The sequence below is a fragment of the Lissotriton helveticus genome, chromosome 1_2, assembly GCF_964261635.1.
Source record: "Lissotriton helveticus chromosome 1_2, aLisHel1.1, whole genome shotgun sequence".
In the NCBI taxonomy this organism is placed as follows: Eukaryota; Metazoa; Chordata; class Amphibia; order Caudata; family Salamandridae; genus Lissotriton; species Lissotriton helveticus.
In genome coordinates, this window is record NC_136058.1 from 338,519,580 (window position 1) to 338,539,976 (window position 20,397).

The 20,397-nt window shown below is 44.9% G+C and overlaps 8 non-coding genes across 8 annotated transcripts; all 8 read left to right on the forward strand.

Annotated features, from left to right (window-relative positions):
* The first annotated feature begins 5,808 nt into the window (after positions 1–5,808).
* Positions 5,809–5,880, forward strand: TRNAD-GUC (transfer RNA aspartic acid (anticodon GUC)). Its single transcript has one exon. It is a non-coding gene; the product is annotated as a tRNA-Asp (tRNA).
* A 1,354-nt stretch (positions 5,881–7,234) lies between these two features.
* Positions 7,235–7,306, forward strand: TRNAD-GUC (transfer RNA aspartic acid (anticodon GUC)). The gene has a single exon. It is a non-coding gene; the product is annotated as a tRNA-Asp (tRNA).
* A 641-nt stretch (positions 7,307–7,947) lies between these two features.
* TRNAD-GUC (transfer RNA aspartic acid (anticodon GUC)) lies at positions 7,948–8,019 on the forward strand. The gene has a single exon. It is a non-coding gene; the product is annotated as a tRNA-Asp (tRNA).
* Positions 8,020–9,353: 1,334 nt separating this feature from the next.
* Positions 9,354–9,425, forward strand: TRNAD-GUC (transfer RNA aspartic acid (anticodon GUC)). The gene has a single exon. It is a non-coding gene; the product is annotated as a tRNA-Asp (tRNA).
* Positions 9,426–10,766: 1,341 nt separating this feature from the next.
* TRNAD-GUC (transfer RNA aspartic acid (anticodon GUC)) lies at positions 10,767–10,838 on the forward strand. The gene has a single exon. It is a non-coding gene; the product is annotated as a tRNA-Asp (tRNA).
* A 1,336-nt stretch (positions 10,839–12,174) lies between these two features.
* Positions 12,175–12,246, forward strand: TRNAD-GUC (transfer RNA aspartic acid (anticodon GUC)). The gene has a single exon. It is a non-coding gene; the product is annotated as a tRNA-Asp (tRNA).
* A 630-nt stretch (positions 12,247–12,876) lies between these two features.
* TRNAD-GUC (transfer RNA aspartic acid (anticodon GUC)) lies at positions 12,877–12,948 on the forward strand. Its single transcript has one exon. It is a non-coding gene; the product is annotated as a tRNA-Asp (tRNA).
* Positions 12,949–14,280: 1,332 nt separating this feature from the next.
* TRNAD-GUC (transfer RNA aspartic acid (anticodon GUC)) lies at positions 14,281–14,352 on the forward strand. Its single transcript has one exon. It is a non-coding gene; the product is annotated as a tRNA-Asp (tRNA).
* The last annotated feature ends 6,045 nt before the right edge of the window (positions 14,353–20,397 follow it).

Consider the following 20,397-nt stretch of genomic DNA (forward strand, 5'->3'; position numbering starts at 1 on the left):
GAAATAATTTCTTGATAATACTGATTGTTTTTGGCTAGGAATTTCTGTATTGAAATATTTAGGAAAAAAGATGACTTGTCCTAACCAAAAGCAGCACATCTGCCTATTACAATACTGTGAATTGATCGAGGGTATGCCTTAACCCCAAGGAGGTGAGCACTGTTTAACTGATATCAATAAGTCCTCGTTAGTATAGTGGTCAGTATCCCCGCCTGTCACGCGGGAGACCGGGGTTCAATTGCCCGACAGGGAGGCGATTCCTTTTATTCACACAATTAAATAAAATGATGTACTTTCTAACATTGTAAAATATATCTGTCATTATCCTTGCCTATTCCGATTGAGAAAAAAGGTTGAATTCACTGATGGCCAAAATGCTTACTGATGTGTTAACTGAAATTCAGAATATGCTCTGAATATTTCAATATGCACAGGCGTACCATCAAAAACACTTTACATCTGCATTCTCTTGGAAAATGAGATGAAGCAGTGGTGAATCCTAGGCTGCTGTTCCACTCGATTGGCACAATTTACAAGTAGAATGACTGCTTTTGGTTAGTAGTGACCCCTGGTGGCTAATAGTTATAAGCTGCAAATGGTAAAGTGAGCTGATTATATAGATACATATATATATAAATATATATATTGATAGTTAGAAAGATAGCTAGATAGACAGATCGATAGATAGATATTTATTTCAATGAAATAATTTCTTGATAATACTGATTGTTTTTGGCTAGGAATTTCTGTATTGAAATATTTAGGAAAAAAGATGACTTGTCCTAACCAAAAGCAGCAAATCTGCCTATTACAATACTGTGAATTGATCGAGGGTATGCCTTAACCCCAAGGAGGTGAGCACTGTTTAACTGATGCCAATATGTCCTCGTTAGTATAGTGGTCAGTATCCCCGCCTGTCACGTGGTAGACCGGGGTTCAATTCCCCGACGGGGAGGCTATTCCTTTTATTCACACAATTAAATAAAATGATGTACTTTCTAACATTGTAAAATATATCTGTCATTATCCTTGCCTATTCCGATTGAGAAAAAAGGTTGAATTCACCGATGGAAAAAATGCTTACTGATGTGTTAACTGAAATTCATAATATGCTCTGAATATTTCAATATGCACAGGCGTACCATCAAAAACACTTTACATCTGCATTCTCTTGGAAAATGAGATGAAGCAGTGGTGAATCCTAGGCTGCTGTTCCACTCGATTGGCACAATTTACAAGTAGAATGACTGCTTTTAGTTAGTAGTGACCCCTGGTGGCTAATAGTTATAAGCTGCAAATGGTAAAGTGAGCTGATTATATAGATATATATATATGTATATAAATATATATATTGATAGTTAGAAAGATAGCTAGATAGACACATCGATAGATATTTATTTCAATGAAATAATTTCTTGATAATACTGATTGTTTTTGGCAAGGAATTTCTGTATTGAAATATTTAGGAAAAAAGATGACTTGTCCTAACCAAAAGCAGCAAATCTGCCTATTACAATACTGTGAATTGATCGAGGGTATGCCTTAACCCCAAGGAGGTGAGCACTGTTTAACTGATGCCAATAAGTCCTCGTTAGTATTGTGGTCAGTATCCCCGCCTGTCACGCAGGAGACCGGGTTTTGATTCCCCGATGGGGAGGCGATTCCTTTTATTCACACAATTAAATAAAATGATGAACTTTCTAACATTGTAAAATATATCTGTCATTATCCTTGCCTATTCCGATTGAGAAAAAAGTTTGAATTTAGTGATGGCCAAAATCTTACTGATGTGTTAACTGAAATTCATAATATGCTCTGAATATTTCAATATGCACAGGCGTACCATCAAAAACACTTTACATCTGCATTCTCTTGGAAAATGAGATGAAGCAGTGGTGAATCCTAGGCTGCTGTTCCACTCGATTGGCACAATTTACAAGTAGAATGACTGCTTTTGGTTAGTAGTGACCCCTGGTGGCTAATAGTTATAAGCTGCAAATGGTAAAGTGAGCTGATTATATAGATATATATATATATAAATATATATATTGATAGTTAGAAAGATAGCTAGATAGACAGATCGATAGATAGATATTTATTTCAATGAAATAATTTCTTGATGAAACTGATTGTTTTTGGCTAGGAATTTCTGTATTGTAATATTTAGGAAAAAAGATTTCTTGTCCTAACGAAAAGCAGCAAATCTGCCTATTACAATACTGTGAATTGATCGAGGGTATGCCTTAACCCCAAGGAGGTGAGCACTGTTTAACTGATGTCAATAAGTCCTCGTTAGTATAGTGGTCAGTATCCCCGCCTGTCACATGGGAGACCGGGGTTCAATTCCCCGACAGTTAGGCGATTCCATTTATTCACACAATTAAATTAAATGATGTACTTTCTAACATTGTAAAATATATCTGTCATTATCCTTGCCTATTCCGATTGAGAAAAAAGGTTGAATTCACTGATGGCCAAAATGCTTACTGATGTTTTAACTGAAATTCAGAATATGCTCTGAATATTTCAATATGCACAGGCGTACCATCAAAAACACTTTACATCTGCATTCTCTTGGAAAATGAGATGAAGCAGTGGTGAATCCTAGGCTGCTGTTCCACTCGATTGGCACAATTTACAAGTAGAATGACTGCTTTTGGTTAGTAGTGACCCCTGGTGGCTAATAGTTATAAGCTGCAAATGGTAAAGTGAGCTGATTATATAGATATATATATATATATAAATATATATATTGATAGTTAGAAAGATAGCCAGATAGACAGATCGATAGATAGATATTTATTTCAATGAAATAATTTCTTGATAAAACTGATTGTTTTTGGCTAGGAATTTCTGTATTGTAGTATTTAGGAAAAAAGATTACTTGTCCTAACCAAAAGCAGCAAATCTGCCTATTACAATACTGTGAATTGATCGAGGGTATGCCTTAACCCCAAGGAGGTGAGCACTGTTTAACTGATGTCAATAAGTCCTTGTTAGTATAGTGGTCAGTATCCCCGCCTGTCACGTGGGAGACCGGGGTTCAATTCCGCGACAGGGAGGCGATTCCTTTTATTCACACAATTAAATTAAATGATGTACTTTCTAACATTGTAAAATATATCTGTCATTATCCTTGCCTATTCCCATTGAGAAAAAAAGGTTGAATTCACTGATGGCCAAAATGCTTACTGATGTTTTAACTGAAATTCAGAATATGCTCTGAATATTTCAATATGCACAGGCGTACCATCAAAAACACTTTACATCTGCATTCTCTTGGAAAATGAGATGAAGCAGTGGTGAATCCTAGGCTGCTGTTCCACTCGATTGGCACAATTTACAAGTAGAATGACTGCTTTTGGTTAGTAGTGACCCCTGGTGGCTAATAGTTATAAGCTGCAAATGGTAAAGTGAGCTGATTATATAGATATATAGATATATATATAAATATATATATTGATAGTTAGAAAGATAGCTAGATAGACAGATCGATAGATAGATATTTATTTCAATGAAATCATTTCTTGATAATACTGATTTGTTTTTGGCTAGGAATTTCTGTATTGAAATATTTAGGAAAAAAGATGACTTGTCCTAACCAAAAGCAGCAAATCTGCCTATTACAATACTGTGAATTGATCGAGGGTATGCCTTAACCCCAAGGAGGTGAGCACTGTTTAACTGATGCCAATATGTCCTCGTTAGTATAGTGGTCAGTTTCCCCGCCTGTCACGTGGGAGACCGGGGTTCAATTCCCCGACGGGGAGGCTATTCCTTTTATTCACACAATTAAATAAAATGATGTACTTTCTAACATTGTAAAATATATCTGTCATTATCCTTGCCTATTCCGATTGAGAAAAAAGGTTGAATTCACCGATGGACAAAATGCTTACTGATGTGTTAACTGAAATTCATAATATGCTCTGAATATTTCAATATGCACAGGCGTACCATCAAAAACACTTTACATCTGCATTCTCTTGGAAAATGAGATGAAGCAGTGGTGAATCCTAGGCTGCTGTTCCACTCGATTGGCACAATTTACAAGTAGAATGACTGCTTTTAGTTAGTAGTGACCCCTGGTGGCTAATTGTTATAAGCTGCAAATGGTAAAGTGAGCTGATTATATAGATATATATATATATATAAATATATATATTGATAGTTAGAAAGATAGCTAGATAGACACATCGATAGATAGATATTTATTTCAATGAAATAATTTCTTGATAATACTGATTGTTTTTGGCAAGGAATTTCTGTATTGAAATATTTAGGAAAAAAGATGACTTGTCCTAACCAAAAGCAGCAAATCTGCCTATTACAATACTGTGAATTGATCGAGGGTATGCCTTAACCCCAAGGAGGTGAGCACTGTTTAACTGATGCCAATAAGTCCTCGTTAGTATAGTGGTCAGTATCCCCGCCTGTCACGCGGTAGACCGGGTTTCGATTCCCCGATGGGGAGGCGATTCCTTTTATTCACACAATTAAATAAAATGATGAACTTTCTAACATTGTAAAATATATCTGTCATTATCCTTGCCTATTCCGATTGAGAAAAAAGGTTGAATTCACTGATGGACAAAATGCTTACTGATGTGTTAACTGAAATTCATAATATGCTCTGAATATTTCAATATGCACAGGCGTACCATCAAAAACACTTTACATCTGCATTCTCTTGGAAAATGAGATGAAGCAGTGGTGAATCCTAGGCTGCTGTTCCACTCGATTGGCACAATTTACAAGTAGAATGACTGCTTTTGGTTAGTAGTGACCCCTGGTGGCTAATAGTTATAAGCTGCAAATGGTAAAGTGAGCTGATTATATAGATATATATATATATATAAATATATATATTGATAGTTAGAAAGATAGCTAGATAGACACATCGATAGATAGATATTTATTTCAATGAAATAATTTCTTTATAATACTGCTTGTTTTTGGCAAGGAATTTCTGTATTGAAATATTTAGGAAAAAAGATGACTTGTCCTAACCAAAAGCAGCAAATCTGCCTATTACAATACTGTGAATTGATCGAGGGTATGCCTTAACCCCAAGGAGGTGAGCACTGTTTAACTGACGCCAATAAGTCCTCGTTAGTATAGTGGTCAGTGTCCCCGCCTGTCAAGCGGGAGACCGGGGTTCAATTCCCCGACAGGGAGGCGATTCCTTTTATTCACACAATTAAATAAAATGATGTACTTTCTAACATTGTAAAATATACCTGTCATTATCCATGCCTATTCCGATTGAGAAAAAAGGTTGAATTCAGTGATGGCCAAAATGCTTACTGATGTGTTAACTGAAATTCAGAATATGCTCTGAATATTTCAATATGCAGAGGCGTACTATCAAAAACACTTTACATCTGCATTCTCTTGGAAAATGAGATGAAGCAGAGGTGAATCCTAGGCTGCTGTTCCACTCGATTGGCACAATTTACAAGTAGAATGACTGCTTTTGGTTAGTAGTGACCCCTGGTGGCTAATAGTTATAAGCTGCAAATGATAAAGTGAGCTGATTATATAGATATATATATATATAAATATATATATTGATAGTTAGAAAGATACCCAGATAGACAGATCGATAGATAGATATTTATTTCAATTAAATAATTTCTTGATAAAACTGATTGTTTTTGGCTAGGAATTTCTGTATTGTAATATTTAGGAAAAAAGATTACTTGTCCTAACCAAAAGCAGCAAATCTGCCTATTACAATACTGTGAATTGATCGAGGGTATGCCTTAACCCCAAGGAGGTGAGCACTGTTTAACTGATGCCAATAAGTCCTCGTTAGTATAGTGGTCAGTATCCCCGCCTGTCACGCGGGAGACCGGGGTTCAATTCCCCGACGGGGAGGCGATTCCTTTTATTCACACAATTAAATAAAATGATGTACTTTTTAACATTGTAAAATATATCTGTCATTATCCTTGCCTACACCAATAAACAAAGGAAGAGAGGTTAATGTCTCTTATAAGCCACTTAAATGGAGCCTCAAAGACTCGAGAAGTTCACACCCTATTTGGGTTTGAAAAGAAAGCCCACACACACCGACCTGGTCGGTGTCATGCTTCATCATCGGGCCCCACCGAAGAGACCTAATGCCTCTTCGGTGTGCTACGACGCCAGGAGACTGCGGAGCAGGTATTGTGTGATGGGTGTGTTGGAGGGTTAGATTAAACTATAAAAGTGTCTAAAGGGTATCTACAAAAAAAATTTTATTAATGATCCCTAACACACAGTAAAAAGAGTTCTATGTGACTGAATTATAAAGCCAAGGTAATGGATGGTTTAATTCAGAAATAACTTAGTCAACATGTTTCAGCCTTAGTGTTGGTTTCAATTTACCTAGGCATTCATCAGGACAATGTTAAACCCCGGCGGTATGGACTCTCTAATCGTCCACCCTAACCTGGGGACGTGAAAGTGAAAATGAAAAAAGTGTTAAAGTGCATAAAAATAGGAAGAGCAATTGCTCATTCCGAAAAATCACTCCTAGTTATGGAGTGTCTTGGCACTTTAAAGTTAGGCGCTATCTGCACCATGGGTCTCAGGAGGGGGGTTGGAGTGTCCCTGGCACATCGCCCTCAGCACTCGCAGCCCGCTTGTACACCTCGTAGTTCCTCAACCGGACCCCGACGATTATCCTTGCCTATTCCGATTGAGAAAAAAGGTTGAATTCACCGATGGACAAAATGCTTACTGATGTGTTAACTGAAATTCATAATATGCTCTGAATATTTCAATATGCACAGGCGTACCATCAAAAACACTTTACATCTGCATTCTCTTGGAAAATGAGATGAAGCAGTGGTGAATCCTAGGCTGCTGTTCCACTCGATTGGCACAATTTACAAGTAGAATGACTGCTTTTGGTTAGTAGTGACCCCTGGTGGCTAATAGTTATAAGCTGCAAATGGTAAAGTGAGCTGATTATATAGATATATATATATATATATATAAATATATATATTGATAGATAGAAAGATAGCCAGATAGACAGATCGATAGATAGATATTTATTTCAATGAAATAATTTCTTGATAAAACTGATTGTTTTTGGCTAGGAATTTCTGTATTGTAGTATTTAGGAAAAAAGATTACTTGTCCTAACCAAAAGCAGCAAATCTGCCTATTACAATACTGTGAATTGATCGAGGGTATGCCTTAACCCCAAGGAGGTGAGCACTGTTTAACTGATGTCAATAAGTCCTTGTTAGTATAGTGGTCAGTATCCCCGCCTGTCACGTGGGAGACCGGGGTTCAATTCCCCGACAGGGAGGCGATTCCTTTTATTCACACAATTAAATTAAATGATGTACTTTCTAACATTGTAAAATATATCTGTCATTATCCTTGCCTATTCCGATTGAGAAAAAAAGGTTGAATTCACTGATGGCCAAAATGCTTACTGATGTTTTAACTGAAATTCAGAATATGCTCTGAATATTTCAATATGCACAGGCGTACCATCAAAAACACTTTACATCTGCATTCTCTTGGAAAATGAGATGAAGCAGTGGTGAATCCTAGGCTGCTGTTCCACTCGATTGGCACAATTTACAAGTAGAATGACTGCTTTTGGTTAGTAGTGACCCCTGGTGGCTAATAGTTATAAGCTGCAAATGGTAAAGTGAGCTGATTATATAGATATATAGATATATATATATATAAATATATATATATTGATAGTTAGAAAGATAGCTAGATAGACAGATCGATAGATAGATATTTATTTCAATGAAATCATTTCTTGATAATACTGATTGTTTTTGGCTAGGAATTTCTGTATTGAAATATTTAGGAAAAAAGATGACTTGTCCTAACCAAAAGCAGCAAATCTGCCTATTACAATACTGTGAATTGATCGAGGGTATGCCTTAACCCCAAGGAGGTGAGCACTGTTTAACTGATGCCAATATGTCCTCGTTAGTATAGTGGTCAGTATCCCCGCCTGTCACGTGGGAGACCGGGGTTCAATTCCCCGACGGGGAGGCTATTCCTTTTATTCACACAATTAAATAAAATGATGTACTTTCTAACATTGTAAAATATATCTGTCATTATCCTTGCCTATTCCGATTGAGAAAAAAGGTTGAATTCACCGATGGACAAAATGCTTACTGATGTGTTAACTGAAATTCATAATATGCTCTGAATATTTCAATATGCACAGGCGTACCATCAAAAACACTTTACATCTGCATTCTCTTGGAAAATGAGATGAAGCAATGGTGAATCCTAGGCTGCTGTTCCACTCGATTGGCACAATTTACAAGTAGAATGACTGCTTTTAGTTAGTAGTGACCCCTGGTGGCTAATAGTTATAAGCTGCAAATGGTAAAGTGAGCTGATTATATAGATATATATATATATAAATATATATATTGATAGTTAGAAAGATAGCTAGATAGACACATCGATAGATAGATATTTATTTCAATGAAATAATTTCTTGATAATACTGATTGTTTTTGGCAAGGAATTTCTGTATTGAAATATTTAGGAAAAAAGATGACTTGTCCTAACCAAAAGCAGCAAATCTGCCTATTACAATACTGTGAATTGATCGAGGGTATGCCTTAACCCCAAGGAGGTGAGCACTGTTTAACTGATGCCAATAAGTCCTCGTTAGTATAGTGGTCAGTATCCCCGCCTGTCACGCGGGAGACCGGGTTTCGATTCCCCGATGGGGAGGCGATTCCTTTTATTCACACAATTAAATAAAATGATGAACTTTCTAACATTGTAAAATATATCTGTCATTATCCTTGCCTATTCCGATTGAGAAAAAAGGTTGAATTCACTGATGGACAAAATGCTTACTGATGTGTTAACTGAAATTCATAATATGCTCTGAATATTTCAATATGCACAGACGTACCATCAAAAACACTTTACATCTGCATTCTCTTGGAAAATGAGATGAAGCAGTGGTGAATCCTAGGCTGCTGTTCCACTCGATTGGCACAATTTACAAGTAGAATGACTGCTTTTGGTTAGTAGTGACCCCTGGTGGCTAATAGTTATAAGCTGCAAATGGTAAAGTGAGCTGATTATATAGATATATATATATATATAAATATATATATTGATAGTTAGAAAGATACCCAGATAGACAGATCGATAGATAGATATTTATTTCAATTAAATAATTTCTTGATAAAACTGATTGTTTTTGGCTAGGAATTTCTGTATTGTAATATTTCGGAAAAAAGATTACTTGTCCTAACCAAAAGCAGCAAATCTGCCTATTACAATACTGTGAATTGATCGAGGGTATGCCTTAACCCCAAGGAGGTGAGCACTGTTTAACTGATGCCAATAAGTCCTCGTTAGTATAGTGGTCAGTATCCCCGCCTGTCACGCGGGAGACCGGGGTTCAATTCCCCGACGGGGAGGCGATTCCTTTTATTCACACAATTAAATAAAATGATGTACTTTTTAACATTGTAAAATATATCTGTCATTATCCTTGCCTATTCCGATTGAGAAAAAAGGTTGAATTCACCGATGGACAAAATGCTTACTGATGTGTTAACTGAAATTCATAATATGCTCTGAATATTTCAATATGCACAGGCGTACCATCAAAAACACTTTACATCTGCATTCTCTTGGAAAATGAGATGAAGCAGTGGTGAATCCTTGGCTGCTGTTCCACTCGATTGGCACAATTTACAAGTAGAATGACTGCTTTTGGTTAGTAGTGACCCCTGGTGGCTAATAGTTATAAGCTGCAAATGGTAAAGTGAGCTGATTATATAGATATATATATATATATAAATATATATATTGATAGTTAGAAAGATAGCCAGATAGACAGATCGATAGATAGAAATTTATTTCAATGAAATAATTTCTTGATAAAACTGATTGTTTTTGGCTAGGAATTTCTGTATTGTAGTATTTAGGAAAAAAGATTACTTGTCCTAACCAAAAGCAGCAAATCTGCCTATTACAATACTGTGAATTGATCGAGGGTATGCCTTAATCCCAAGGAGGTGAGCACTGTTTAACTGATGTCAATAAGTCTTTGTTAGTATAGTGGTCAGTATCCCCGCCTGTCACGTGGGAGACCGGGGTTCAATTCCCCGACAGGGAGGCGATTCCTTTTATTCACACAATTAAATTAAATGATGTACTTTCTAACATTGTAAAATATATCTGTCATTATCCTTGCCTATTCCCATTGAGAAAAAAAGGTTGAATTCACTGATGGCCAAAATGCTTACTGATGTTTTAACTGAAATTCAGAATATGCTCTGAATATTTCAATATGCACAGGCGTACCATCAAAAACACTTTACATCTGCATTCTCTTGGAAAATGAGATGAAGCAGTGGTGAATCCTAGGCTGCTGTTCCACTCGATTGGCACAATTTACAAGTAGAATGACTGCTTTTGGTTAGTAGTGACCCCTGGTGGCTAATAGTTATAAGCTGCAAATGGTAAAGTGAGCTGATTATATAGATATATAGATATATATATATAAATATATATATTGATAGTTAGAAAGATAGCTAGATAGACAGATCGATAGATAGATATTTATTTCAATGAAATCATTTCTTGATAATACTGATTGTTTTTGGCTAGGAATTTCTGTATTGAAATATTTAGGAAAAAAGATGACTTGTCCTAACCAAAAGCAGCAAATCTGCCTATTACAATACTGTGAATTGATCGAGGGTATGCCTTAACCCCAAGGAGGTGAGCATTGTTTAACTGATGCCAATATGTCCTCGTTAGTATAGTGGTCAGTATCCCCGCCTGTCACGTGGGAGACCGGGGTTCAATTCCCCGACGGGGAGGCTATTCCTTTTATTCACACAATTAAATAAAATGATGTACTTTCTAACATTGTAAAATATATCTGTCATTATCCTTGCCTATTCCGATTGAGAAAAAAGGTTGAATTCACCGATGGACAAAATGCTTACTGATGTGTTAACTGAAATTCATAATATGCTCTGAATATTTCAATATGCACAGGCGTACCATCAAAAACACTTTACATCTGCATTCTCTTGGAAAATGAGATGAAGCAGTGGTGAATCCTAGGCTGCTGTTCCACTCGATTGGCACAATTTACAAGTAGAATGACTGCTTTTAGTTAGTAGTGACCCCTGGTGGCTAATAGTTATAAGCTGCAAATGGTAAAGTGAGCTGATTATATAGATATATATATATATATAAATATATATATTGATAGTTAGAAAGATAGCTAGATAGACACATCGATAGATAGATATTTATTTCAATGAAATAATTTCTTGATAATACTGATTGTTTTTGGCAAGGAATTTCTGTATTGAAATATTTAGGAAAAAAGATGACTTGTCCTAACCAAAAGCAGCAAATCTGCCTATTACAATACTGTGAATTGATCGAGGGTATGCCTTAACCCCAAGGAGGTGAGCACTGTTTAACTGATGCCAATAAGTCCTCGTTAGTATAGTGGTCAGTATCCCCGCCTGTCACGCGGGAGACCGGGTTTCGATTCCCCGATGGGGAGGCGATTCCTTTTATTCACACAATTAAATAAAATGATGAACTTTCTAACATTGTAAAATATATCTGTCATTATCCTTGCCTATTCCGATTGAGAAAAAAGGTTGAATTCACTGATGGACAAAATGCTTACTGATGTGTTAACTGAAATTCATAATATGCTCTGAATATTTCAATATGCACAGGCGTACCATCAAAAACACTTTACATCTGCATTCTCTTGGAAAATGAGATGAAGCAGTGGTGAATCCTAGGCTGCTGTTCCACTCGATTGGCACAATTTACAAGTAGAATGACTGCTTTTGGTTAGTAGTGACCCCTGGTGGCTAATAGTTATAAGCTGCAAATGGTAAAGTGAGCTGATTATATAGATATATATATATATATAAATATATATATTGATAGTTAGAAAGATAGCTAGATAGACACATCGATAGATAGATATTTATTTCAATGAAATAATTTCTTAATAATACTGATTGTTTTTGGCAAGGAATTTCTGTATTGAAATATTTAGGAAAAAAGATGACTTGTCCTAACCAAAAGCAGCAAATCTGCCTATTACAATACTGTGAATTGATCGAGGGTATGCCTTAACCCCAAGGAGGTGAGCACTGTTTAACTGACGCCAATAAGTCCTCGTTAGTATAGTGGTCAGTATCCCCGCCTGTCACGCGGGAGACCGGGGTTCAATTCCCCGACAGGGAGGCGATTCCTTTTATTCACACAATTAAATAAAATGATGTACTTTCTAACATTGTAAAATATACCTGTCATTATCCATGCCTATTCCGATTGAGAAAAAAGGTTGAATTCAGTGATGGCCAAAATGCTTACTGATGTGTTAACTGAAATTCAGAATATGCTCTGAATATTTCAATATGCAGAGGCGTACTATCAAAAACACTTTACATCTGCATTCTCTTGGAAAATGAGATGAAGCAGAGGTGAATCCTAGGCTGCTGTTCCACTCGATTGGCACAATTTACAAGTAGAATGACTGCTTTTGGTTAGTAGTGACCCCTGGTGGCTAATAGTTATAAGCTGCAAATGGTAAAGTGAGCTGATTATATAGATATATATATATATAAATATATATATTGATAGTTAGAAAGATAGCCAGATAGACAGATCGATAGATAGATATTTATTTCAATTAAATAATTTCTTGATAAAACTGATTGTTTTTGGCTAGGAATTTCTGTATTGTAATATTTAGGAAAAAAGATTACTTGTCCTAACCAAAAGCAGCAAATCTGCCTATTACAATACTGTGAATTGATAGAGGGTATGCCTTAACCCCAAGGAGGTGAGCACTGTTTAACTGATGCCAATAAGTCCTCGTTAGTATAGTGGTCAGTATCCCCGCCTGTCACGCGGGAGACTGGGGTTCAATTCCCCGACGGGGAGGCGATTCCTTTTATTCACACAATTAAATAAAATGATGTACTTTTTAACATTGTAAAATATATCTGTCATTATCCTTGCCTATTCCGATTGAGAAAAAAGGTTGAATTCACCGATGGACAAAATGCTTACTGATGTGTTAACTGAAATTCATAATATGCTCTGAATATTTCAATATGCACAGGCGTACCATCAAAAACACTTTACATCTGCATTCTCTTGGAAAATGAGATGAAGCAGTGGTGAATCCTAGGCTGCTGTTCCACTCGATTGGCACAATTTACAAGTAGAATGATTGCTTTTGGTTAGTAGTGACCCCTGGGGGCTAATAGTTATAAGCTGCAAATGGTAAAGTGAGCTGATTATATAGATATATATATATAAAAATATATATATTGATAGTTAGAAAGATAGCCAGATAGACAGATCGATAGATAGATATTTATTTCAATGAAATAATTTCTTGATAAAACTGATTGTTTTTGGCAAGGAATTTCTGTATTGAAATATTTAGGAAAAAAGATGACTTTTCCTAACCAAAAGCAGCAAATCTGCCTATTACAATACTGTGAATTGATCGAGGGTATGCCTTAACCCCAAGGAGGTGAGCACTGTTTAACTGATGCCAATAAGTCCTCGTTTGTATAGTGGTCAGTATCCCCGCCTGTCACGCGGAAGACCGGGGTTCAATTCCCCGACGGGGAGGCGATTCCTTTTATTCACACAATTAAATAAAATGATGTACATTTTAGCACTGTAAAATATATCTGTCATTATCCTTGCCTATTCCGATTGAGAAAAAAGGTTGAATTCACCGATGGACAAAATGCTTACTGATGTGTTAACTGAAATTCATAATATGCTCTGAATATTTCAATATGCACAGGCGTACCATCAAAAACACTTTACATCTGCATTCTCTTGGAAAATAAGATGAAGCAGTGGTGAATCCTAGGCTGCTGTTCCACTCGATTGGCACAATTTACAAGTAGAATGACTGCTTTTGGTTAGTAGTGACCCCTGGTGGCTAATAGTTATAAGCTGCAAATGGTAAAGTGAGCTGATTATATAGATATATATATATATAAATATATATATTGATAGTTAGAAAGATAGCTAGATAGACAGATCGATAGATAGATATTTATTTCAATGAAATAATTTCTTGATAATACTGATTGTTTTTGGCTAGGAATTTCTGTATTGAAATATTTAGGAAAAAAGATGACTTGTCCTAACCAAAAGCAGCACATCTGCCTATTACAATACTGTGAATTGATCGAGGGTATGCATTAACCCCAAGGAGGTGAGCACTGTTTAACTGATGCCAATAAGTCCTCGTTAGTATAGTGGTCAGTATCCCCGCCTGTCACGCGGGAGACCGGGGTTCAATTCCCCGACGGGGAGGCGATTCCTTTGATTCACACAATTAAATAAAATGATGTACTTTCTAACATTGTAAAATATATCTGTCATTATCCTTGCCTATTCGATTGAGAAAAAATTTTGAATTCAATGATGGCCAAAATGCTTACTGATGTGTTAACTGAAATTCAGAATATGCTCTGAATATTTCAATATGCACAGGCGTACCATCAAAAACACTTTACATCTGCATTCTCTTGGAAAATGAGATGAAGCAGTGGTGAATCCTAGGCTGCTGTTCCACTCGATTGGCACAATTTACAAGTAGAATGACTGCTTTTGGTTAGTAGTGACCCCTGGTGGCTAATAGTTATAAGCTGCAAATGGTAAAGTGAGCTGATTATATAGATATATATATATATAAATATATATATTGATAGTTAGAAAGATAGCTAGATAGACAGATCGATAGATAGATATTTATTTCAATGAAATAATTTCTTGATAATACTGATTGTTTTTGGCTAGGAATTTCTGTATTGAAATATTTAGGAAAAAAGATAACTTGTCCTAACCAAAAGCAGCAAATCTGCCTATTACAATACTGTGAATTGATCGAGGGTATGCCTTAACCCCAAGGAGGTGAGCACTGTTTAACTGATGCCAATAAGTCCTCGTTAGTATGGTGGTCAGTATCCCCGCCTGTCACGCGGGAATCCGGGGTTCAATTCCCCGACGTGGAGGCGATTCCTTTTATTCACACAATTAAATAAAATGATGAACTTTCTAACATTGTAAAATATATCTGTCATTATCCTTGCCTATTCTGATTGAGAAAAAAGGTTGAATTCACTGATGGACAAAATGCTTACTGATGTGTTAACTGAAATTCATAATATGCTCTGAATATTTCAATATGCACAGGCGTACCATAAAAAACACTTTGGGCTCGATTCCGATCCGTGTCGGAAGGTTAGGAGTCCGTACGAATTTGTCGGGACGGCATGGCAGAGTGCCCGGGATGGGCTCCATGGCTCTTGGGCAGTCGTCTCCCGGGCGTCCGGGGCTCCATCCAGGCCGACGGCATGGCAGAGTGCCCGAGACGGGCTCCATGCGTCCCGGGCATTCGTCCCCCGGGCTCTTGGGCAGTCGTCCCCAGGGCATTCGGGGCTCCATCCAGGCTGACGGCCTGGCAGAGTGCCCGGGTAGGGCTCCATGGCTCTTGGGCAGTCGTCCCCCGGGCGTCCGGGGCTCCATCCAGGCCGACGGCATGGCAGAGTGCCCGGGACGGGCTCCATGCGTCCCGGGCATTCGTCCCCCGGGCTCTTGGGCAGTCGTCCCCAGGGCGTCCGGGGCTCCATCCAGGCTGACGGCATGGCAGAGTGCCCGGGCCGGGCTCCATGGCTCTTGGGCAGTCGTCCCCCGGGCATCCGGGGCTCCATCCAGGCTGACGGCATGGCAGAGTGCCCGGGTCGGGCTCCATGGTTTTCACTGCGGTCCTCCACTGGGTGTCTGGGGGCTCCAGGCCGAAGGCATGGAAAAGTGCCCAGGACGGGCTCCATGCGTCCCGGGCATTCGTCCCCCGGGCGCCCGGGGCTCCATCCAGGCTGACGGCATGGCAGAGTGCCCGGGTCGGGCTCCATGGTTTTCACGGTGGTCCTCCCCTGGGTGTCAGGGGGCTCCAGGCCGCTGTCCCCCTGGCCTGCCGTAGTGCTCGGCTGGGTTGAGGAGCCCCGTCCAGGGACCCTGAGGGCCCCGGGGAGGGTTGCCTTCCCACCCGGCTCTCCGTCCTGGGTCCTGTTGAGCGGCAGGGTGCCCGGGACGGGGTCCAGAGAGAGAGAGTCCAGACGTCTTAACTTTCGTGCCCGGCCATCTGGTAGCCCAGATCCCCTCGGCCATCTGGTCGCCCGGATCCCCTCGGCCATCTGGTCGCCTGCAACGCTTTCCTATGGGGCGACCAGATGGCCGAACTTCCCTGGAAGTCCGGATGAGGTGTCATTCGCCTCCCGGATCCCAGCTAGGGCTCCATGAGGTAGGGTTCTTTCACGCCTTGGGTCCCCTCTGTCACCTCGCGTGCACAGATTGCAAGAAAGGGGGGTAATTTCCCTCCGGATTACTAGGGGCAGGGTACGCCTGGACACCCCTCCAGGGCTGATGGTTCTCTGCCATGGGGACCAGATAGGCTATGCCTGGGCAACACCTCCCTAGGCCACCCGGGGCTTCCTTCCGCCAGGCCAACTGCATGTCAAATTGCCCAGGACGGGCTCCATGGCTCTTGGGCAGTCATCCCCCGGGCGTCCGGGGCTCCATCCCGGCCGACGGCATAGAAAAGTGCCCAGGACGGGCTCCATGCGTCCCGGGCCTTCGTCCCCCAGGCGTCCGGGGCTCCATCCAGGCTGACGGCATGGCAGAGTGCCCAGGTCGGGCTCCATGGTTTTCATGGTGGTGCTCCCCTGGGTGTCTGGGGGCTCCAGGCCGAAGGCATGGAAAAGTGCCCAGGACGGGCTCCATGCGTCCCGGGCATTCGTCCCCCGGGCGCCCGGGGCTCCATTCAGGCTGACGGCATGGCAGAGTGCCCGGGTCGGGCTCCATGGGTCCCGGGCAGCCCTCCCCCGTGCGTCTGGGACACCCATCTCCAGGAGGCCAACGGCATTGGCAAAGTACCCAGGACGGGCTCCATGGGTCCCGGGCAGACCTCCCCCCGGGCGTCCGGGGCACCCATCTCCATGAGGCCAACGGCATTGGCAAAGTACCCAGGACGGGCTCCATGGGTCCCGGGCAGACCTCCCCCGGGCGTCCGGGGCACCCATCTCCATGAGGCCAACGTCATTGGCAAAGTACCCAGGACGGGCTCCATGGGTCCCGGGCAGACCGCCCCCGGGCGTCCGGGGCACCCATCTCCATGAGGCCAACGGCATTGGCAAAGTGCCCAGGACGGGCTCCATGGGCCCTGGGCAGACCTCCCCCCGGGCGTCCGGGGCACCCATCTCCATGAGGCCAACGTCATCGGCAAAGTACCCGGGAAGGGCTCCATGGGTCCCGGGCAGACCTCCCCCGGGCGTCCGGGGCACCCATCTCCATGAGGCCAACGGCATTGGCAAAGTACCCAGGACGGGCTCCATGGGTCCCGGGCAGACCTCCCCCCCGGGCGTCCGGGGCTCCCACCTCCAGGCCGACGGCATGTCAAAGTACCCAGGACGGGCTCCACGGGTCCCGGGCATTCCTCCCCCAGGTCGTCCGGGCCCTAGAGCTCCGGTGGCCCAACCGGCGCCGGAGGCCCAGCCGGGGTCCAAGAGCCCTGCCTTGCGTGGGCAGGCAGTCAGGAACCCTACCGCGAAGGCTTGGGATGGATGGGGAGCTGGGAGTCCTTTCGATCCCGGCCATCTGGTCGCACGTTTCCGCTCGGCCATCTGGTCGCCCGCGATGCTGTCCAATGGGGCGACCAGATGGCCGGGCTTCCCTGGAAGTCCCGATGAGGTGCCATTTGCCTCCCCGATCCCAGCAAGGTCTCCAGGAGGTCGGGTACTTTCACGCCTTGGGTCCCCTCTGTCACCTCGCGTGCACCGATTACAAGAAAGGAGGGTAATTTCCCTCCGGATTACTAGGGGCAGGGTACGCCTGGACAGCCCTACAGATATGCCTGGGCAACACCTCTCCCGGGCGTCCGGGGCTCCCACCTCCAGGCCGACGGCATGTCACACTGCCCAGGACGGGCTCCATGGCTCTTGGGCAGTCGTCCCCCGGGCATCCGGGGCTCCATCCAGGCCAAAGGCATGGCAGAGTGCCCAGGACGGGCTCCATGCGTACCGGGCCTTCGTCCCCCCGGGTGTCCGGGGCTCCATCCAGGCTGACGGCATGGCAGAGTGCCCGGGTCGGGCTCCATGGTTTCCAGGGTGGTCCTCCCCTGGGTGTCGGGGCGGTCCAGGCCGACGGCATGGAAAAGTGCCCAGGACGGGCTCCATGCGTCCCGGGCCTTCGTCCCCCGGACGTTCTGGGGCTCCATCCAGGCTGACGGCATGGCATAGTGCCCGGGTCGGGCTCCATGGCTCTTGGGCAGTCGTCCCCCGGGCGTCCGGGGCTCCATCCAGGCCGATGGCATGGCAGAGTGCCCGGGACGGGCTCCATGCGTCCCGGGCATTCGTCCCCCCGGGCTCTTGGGCAGTCGTCCCCCGGGCGTCCTGGGCTCCATCCAGGCTGACGGCATGGTAGAGTGCCCGGTTCGGGCTCCATGGTTTCCAGGTGGTCCCTGGGTCCCTGGGTGTCGGGGCGCTCCAGGCCGACGGCATGGCAGAGTGCCCGGGACGGGCTCCATGCGTCCCGGGCATTCGTCCCCCGGGCGTCCGGGGCTCCATCCAGGCTGACGGCATGGCAGAGTGCCCAGGACGGGCTCCAAGGGTCCCGGGCAGCCCGACCCTGGGCGTCCAGGGGCACCCATCTCCAGGAGGCCAACGGCGTTGCAAAGTACCAGGGAAGGGCTCCACGGGTACCGGGCAGTCCTCCCCCGGGCGTCCGGGGGGGGGGCCTCCCTTCTCCAGTCAATGCTGGAGAACTTCTCTTTCTCAATGCCCAGGACGGGCTCCATGTGTCCCGGACAGACCTCCCCCGGGCGTCCAGGGCACCCATCTCCAGGCCAACGGCATAGCTCAATGCCCAGGACGGGCTCCATGGGTCCGGGGAGTCGTCCCATGTGCCTCCGGGCTTGGGAGCCCCGGCTGGGTCCAGGGGCCGATCCGGGCCCCGGGTGGGGTGCTCCGGCCCTGGGCCCTGTCTCCCAGCCTGCCGCACTGCCATGGGCCCGGGAAGGGGTTCCGTTGTGCCCGGGGAGCCTCCCCTTGCTTGTCTGTGTTCAGGAGCTCCATCCGGGGCCCCTGAGGGCCCGGGGAGGGCGGCCTGCCCACCCCGGGCTCCGTCCTGGGTCCTGCCGCGCGGCAGGGTGCCCGGGACGGGGTCCGGCTGGCCCGGGGAGGCTCGCCCTGCGCCTCCAGGGCCTGGGAGCCCCGGCTGGGTCCAGGGGCCCGGCCGGGGCCCCGGGTGGGGTGGTCCGGCCCTGGGCCCTGTCGTGCCTGCCGCACTGCCAAAGGCCCGGGACGGGGGTTCCGTGGTGCCCGGGGAGCCTCCCCGTGCTTGGCTGGGTTCAGGAGCCCAATCCGGGGCCCATCCGGGGCCCCTGAGGGCCCCGGGAAGGGTGGCCTCCCCACCCCGGGCTCCGTCCTGGGTCCTGCCGCGGGGTAGGGTGCCTGGGACGGGGTCCGGCGTGCCCGGGGAGGCTCGCCCTGCGCCTCCGGGCCTGGGAGCACCGGCTGGGTCCAGGGGCCCGGCTGGGGCCCTGGATGGCGTGCTCCGGCCCTGGGCCCTGTCCCCCGGCCTGCCGCACTGCCAAAGTCCCGGGACGGGGTTCCGTGGTGCCCGGGGAGCCTCCCCGTGCTTGGCTGCGTTCAGGAGCCCCACCCGGGGCCCATGAGGGCCCCGGGGAGGGTGGCCTCCCCACCCCGGGCTCCGTCCTGGGTCCTACCGCGGGGCAGGGTGCCCGGGACGGGGTCCGGCAGGCCCGGGGAGGCTTCCCCTGCGCCTCCTGGCCTGGGAGCCCCGGCTGGGTCCAGGGGCCCGGTCGGGGCCCCGGGTCGGGCGCTCCGGCCCCGGGCCCGGTCCCCCGGGCTGCCGCTCCACCCAGGGCCCAGGACAGGGGTCCGTCGGTCCCTTGCAGGCCTCCCCTGCTTGTCAAGGTGTAAGCGGGCCCCGGGTCGGAGGGCCCGCCGGCCCCTGGCAGCCTCCATGGCTGTGGCCCGGCTGGGGACCCGGGCCTCCGGCCCGCCATGCCCCGGGCGCCCGTTCCCTCCTTCGTCGGGGCACAGGGCGACTATCCCCTCGGCCATCTGGTCGCCCGGATCGCCTCGGCCATCTGGTCGCCCGCAATGCTTTCCAATGGAGGCGACCAGATGGCCGAACTTCCCTGGAAGTCCCGATGAGGTGCCATTTGCCTCCCAGATCCCAGCGAGGGCTCCAGGAGGTCGGGTACTTTCGCACCTTGGGTCCCCTCTGTCACCTCTAGTGCACGTATTACAAGAAAGGAGGGTAATTTTCCTCCGG